Below are 6,000 nucleotides of genomic sequence, written 5' to 3'. Positions count from 1 at the left end.
GGTGTTTAAGAAAATACTGGACGTGACACTTAGTGCCATGGTCTAGTTGACATGGTCATGTTTGGTCATAGGTTGTACTCGATGATCTCAAAGGTCTTTTCCAACCTAGTTGATTCTGTGATTCTGTGGAAACACCAGCAGGAAGTTGCTGCTCATCATACAAAGTTACATAAAGGAGATAAACTTAGAGCCATTCTTCTGCAACACACAGAACTCACCACTTGCAAAACCATCAGGGTACGTAATATAGCGGTGGAACTAGTAAAGTAAGTATAATATGGCAAAATGCAGTGATGTAGAACTACAAATTGGCCAGGTAACATGACAAAAATTGTGTTGCTCTTACAGTAATAATAGGTTGTAATACATTTGGACATATACCTTAACACATCAGCAGATTTCTACCTCACATATGATTCAAGATCACATAATAAGGCAGATTGTAAAATTACCATCAGAATCAAAAGCATCTCAGAAATGTAAAAATGCAAGTAGTCAAGCAATCTGCTGCAAAGAAATTCATAAAACTAGAGGCAGCTGACTCACTCATACTTTGCATTATAAAAGTCTGGGGATGATGGCATCTCAAAACTCCAAATATGATGTCCTGTTTTCCATGGCAATTCAAGGAATAAAAGGCTTGTTTTCTACTGTAAAACCTTACTGATGTGAATCACAAGGAAGACATACTTCTAAGAAGAAGAAATCTGAAATTTTTAGCATTTGTTTTGTGTGAAGACACATCTCTGCCTTAATGAAAAGGCAGACACATATATTAGAAATACCATCATAGAAAAGCAAATGCTTCCCCAGTATCACTGGACTCATATATGTTAGCTTTGGTCCTTTCAAGCATAGAAACAGAAATAACCTTGAAAAAAATACCAACAAACAAATGGTAGTAAGTGGCTACAGTGTAGGATGACAAAGATTAGTTTCCTGACATAATTGTTTGACTTCTTGGTTCAGAATTCTAATGTGTGTGTAGCAGTTTCCACTTTGTCTATTATAACCAGCTGCTATAACTTTGTGAGGAATTTACTTCATTTATGTGTTTCAGACTATGCCATAATTTTGACCAAACTTTCAAAAATTATTTGCAATTCAGTACTTTAATTCACTGTGTCTGCACAAGTATGCATGAAAACTCAGTCAGGTTTCCAATATAACAGACCTTCAGTAACATGTCATGTCATGCCATATTCCATGCACAGAACTGCAGCTTTGTTCCAATAGTTTCTGAAAGCTAAGCTTCCTGGCCCTGGCTTCCTTTCTGTACAATATCTTTTCCACTGCCTGCAGTTCATGCTGGCTGTTTAGTTAAAGAGAACATTTATATATCAACAAGACACACCTACAGCAAAAAAATACCTTTTACATATTATTTCTTCCTTTAGGCTATCCTGGCTTGTATATGACCTTTTGAGCAATGTATTTTGTGTGTGTGTGTGTGTATGTCTGTGTAGATGTACATATGCACATACATGTACTACAGAGATCTGCAAGCTGGTACAGGTGAGGTGCTGCCCAAGTAATCCACTGAATGCCACCTGTTTTTATTGGCATGTCAGTAGGAGAACTGCACATCATTCATCAGTCTGATAGAAGATCCCTGAAATAGCTGACAGTTTCTATCTCACACATCAAGTCTGCGGTTTTAATCTGTTTTATTTTTAGGCCTCTGTACCCACTTGTTCTTCCTCTCATCTAAATTCCTGATGCTCTCTGCCTCTGTGCTGTGCACCCAGCTTCACTCTTGACCCAAAACCTACCCTGTAAAGCTGAAGCACTGAGGACCTCAACACCCAGCCTTTGGTGCAGACTGGCAGCTGGGGAAGTGGGGTGCAGCCCATTTCATGTTTTGCTTGTGCTACACAGCTGTCTCAAATAGAGCGACTTTCAACACAAACACATTAATAAAAAATCCCTTGGCACTGGTAGGACAGTGGGATGAATAATAATATTTAAAAAAGATTTGTGCTGACAAAGGAGAGAAAGAGCAGCCAAGGTGAGAGTTTGTGGGACTGTTTCTATGGAGGGCAGTGCTATTTTATGCACAGTTAAAGGGATGGTGAACAATAACCCATAGGTTCAAAGCTCTCTCCAGTGAGTATGTTTTACTACTTGGCTGACTCTTCTTCTCCTTAAACAAATTTCCTATCTATCTGCAATGTATTTGTACATCATGTTCCTCTGATAATTTTTTTCTTTTTTTAGAATACATAGTCATTGGCTGTTTCTGAAATGAGGATCATTAATCTGAAATACATTCATTTGATACTTTCTTCTTACCCTGAAAGTATGAATTTAGGAAGCTCTTGGAACTTAATAAAAGTGCAGTCTTTAGTAGCTGATACTTCTTCCCACCCCGTTTCCATTTTAGAATTTTGCTTCATTTTGACTGAAAATACAGACCTAAAAAAACCCTCAAAACACTGGATGAAGTAACTTTTAAAGCTTTTGCAAAATTTAATACCTCTGGTTTTTTTCTGTGCATGTCATTGCTACAAAATAAGAATAATTTAAAATAATTATACACATGTAAAATAGTTCATCTTAACTTACCACTTTAGGTGTTCCTTATGTGGAGACCAATTCCTTCAGTCAGCTCATGTATTTTAGATGACTTAATTACTGGCTGCAATTCAAATAGATATTTCAGAAACCAACAGATACATCCTTAATTTCAGGTATTACATTCACTATAATGTAAATTCTTATGGACAACTACATGTTGTTGTGCTTAGTTTTCTTCTCTTAGTGCTTTCTTAAAGGTTTGGTTAATATCTTGATTGTTTTGGGGGTGAAAAATAAAAATTCACTTTTTAAAAATAAACTTTTAAAACTTATTAATTATTCTACTGTTCTTCTGTTTTGATTTAGACAATGGAGAGCACAGTGGATCTTTCTAAATAAGTAATTATGGCTTTTATATGTCTTGTTTGGTAACTCTACTTATCTCTGACTAAAATTCCTGAAGCAACTGAAACACTAATATTTAAAAAAAAAAATCAGAACAAATTGTTTTAACTTCCATTGTTATTAAACCTGAAAGAAATGGCTTAAAAGGAACTTTTCCATGAAAATGTTGCTACAATCTTTATGGATAGCAGTAAACTCATTTGCCTTAATTGTAGATTTTTTTTTTTCCTCTTGGAGCTTATTATTACATTCAGAGCAGAAGTCTTTACACATTAAGTATTTCAGCTCAGAAATTTCAGTCTTCCCAACACAATTAAACCCCACAAACTTTTGAAAAGGTTTAAGAAAATGTGTCTTTGCTTTCATATTTACATCTTGCCCAAACTTATTTGGGAAAGCAACTGATTGATTCTTAATGACTTTTGCGTTAACATCATTGTTGTACTTTCCCTTGCTGAATTTCCTTAGGTTTTTGTTTGGACATCATCTGTGGGGAACTACCATTTACTAACATTACTTTTAATCTTCACTGCGATAATGATCATAGAAAGCTTTCCCAGCTATTTTGCTCTAAAGCATGATTACTACCGAGAGCCACCTCCCTTACTTTACCTCCAGCTGCAACCTTTCTTGCATCTGTGGAAGCAAGGTGATGCTCTCCTACCTTTTCTTCAAGCCCTTTGTTCCTTTTTAAAATCTGACTGAGAGGTAGCTATTCAGGTTATCTTCTTCAACAGTCTTGTCTGATCTTACCATGTCTGCCGCTAGTGGCAGTATGCCTCCTGCAGTCCTACCTCATTCTGTTGACCGATTCCCACTTTTTTATCTCAGAACTTGTATTAGTCATGTGATCTTATTCATGTGCTTCTTCTATAGTGCTCTATTACTTAGAATATTTAAATAAAATACTGATTCTTCTAATCCTTAAGAAACCCTGCAGCAGAAGTCTCTGGGGTTTTTTTCTTACTCTTCTTAATTAACTCCATTTTGTTCTTTACATCTTCCAAATCTCCCCAACAGTTTCTTTTGGGAGTCCAGGAGGATCTCCTCTCCTTTGATTCATTCCAGGAATGGTCCTCCTTTACTCAGGAATGGTGGTGAGCAAGGAGACAACACAATCACTCTGCATGCAATTACTAGTGCCACCTGACTTCAGCACCCAACACCTTGCTAGACACAGCTTCCTTTATAGGTAATGTAGATTCTCGTGTTCAACGTATTGGGATTTAGTGATTGTCTACAACACATATTTCACTACTTCACTACTATTAGGTTTAAGTTATTCCAGATGGTATTTCTACTTTGAAACTAGATTTTTTTACTACATAATTATCTGTGATAGATAGCTGTATAACTGAATAAAAAACAATCAGTTTATATCTATGCACACACACACAGACACACAAAACATCTGCAAATCCACCTAAAGTACTTGATTTGTGCTAGTTTACCAGAGTCAGGATGAGTCATTATTATTCCACACCCTTCTGTCCAGAGCAAGGCCTCCACAGTAGTTGACAGCTTCAGTGTTTTTTGCCGCATACAATATTTATTATCATGTAAAATCAGAAAGAGCTCATAGCTGCATGCTCTGACCTTGTCTGGGAGTGACGAGGTTTTTTCCCTTCCTTTGTGTCAGACATGTTCCTTCCACTCCTCAGCAGTGCTGAAATTCCTCTCTGGGATTGACCAGACTCCTCTGCTGGGTTGATCTTGACAGGCCTCCAACAGCAGAGGATACAGCAGTGAACGATCTCTTTGTGAAATGCGTGGAGCAAATGACACCTCAAGAGCAGTTCCAGCTCACTACTGAATGTGAGAGAGAAAATGTATCCAGTTATGTTACATTTATGTTAAGGTATTTCAAGTGCAAAATCAGGAATTTTCATGTGATCTCATGGCCTCCAGATCACAAGTTTAAACAGGTGGGGCTATATCCTGTTAGGGGCTGAAGTGAAAAAAGCAATACACATATGTTGCTGAGCATGAAGCCCATCTGAAGGTCTTGACTAATGACTGTTGCTTTTTCTCCCATAATTCTGTCAAGCCATTGATTGGACTGCCCATTATCTGGATAATAAATTCAGGATTTTCACTTGTCTTCTGGATTTCTCTCTATTAGGCCACACTGGTTGACTTCATTTTTCAACCAAGAACATTCCTTTCTTCAGCAAAAGAGCTTGTCATTAATGCCTGTGGCTTCTTGGACCATGTTCTGCTCTACTTCTGAAGCACATGCTATTCTAGAGGCAGAAGAATGGCTGAAACATGGTTTCCTATCTATTTGTTTCCTTCAGCCCCAAAGCTCTTCCTAGTCCCTTGCTGTTCTGCAACCCTGGCTATTTCTGTCAGGAGACAGAAATCCTTAGGGCTGTCACTTCCAATGGCCAAAGGAGCTTGCCCTGACAGGTCTGTGCTTGCTGAATTTTCCCTTGTTGGGGTACCCCTGAGTATCTGCCATACAGCTACCGCTGTTTAGGAAGGTTCCTATAGCTTCAGCTTCAGGGTGACCAGATCACCTTTTCCTTGAAGGGTGACAGCAAGTGTGTGAAGGGGACATGCCTTCCTCCCTCCTCCCCACATCCCAGCTGTACATGAACCAACAGAACCAGGATGGCCTCCGCTCCCTCCCTGCCCCGGGCTGCGCTAGGACCATTACTAGTTCCGTGGGTTGGGTCCCCAGGGTAAGCCCGGACCGGGCTGGAGCCGTGAGCCTTCCCTGAGGTGCTGGAATCCCGGGGCTGCCGAGCAGCCTTCTGACGACCAGGAAACCGAGAGGCATCGCTCCTGGTAAGATGGCTGGGTGGCGGAAGGGGCGCAGCGCCCCTGGCTGACCCGCGGGTCGGGTTCCCTGCCCGGTGGGACCGCTCCCCACCCAGGGGCAGAGCCCGTGCCCGGCTCTTCTGCGCCGCGCCCCTGCGGGCTGGCCGGCGGCGGGGCGGGGAGGAAGGAGGAGCCGCCGGCGAAGGAGCCGGGCGGGTTTCCTGGCGGGGGCAGCGCTGGCGGCGGGCGGGTGTCGCGGCTTGGGCAGGTCCGTGAGAACTTCGGCGAGTCCGCCCTGGGCGGGGGCGCGCCCGT

This window comes from Myiozetetes cayanensis, unplaced genomic scaffold, assembly GCF_022539395.1.
Source record: "Myiozetetes cayanensis isolate MyiCay16 unplaced genomic scaffold, myiCay2020 scf1, whole genome shotgun sequence".
NCBI classification, from domain to species: Eukaryota; Metazoa; Chordata; class Aves; order Passeriformes; family Tyrannidae; genus Myiozetetes; species Myiozetetes cayanensis.
The sequence above is the reverse complement of the archived record's forward strand: the minus strand, read 5'-3'. Positions refer to the sequence as shown.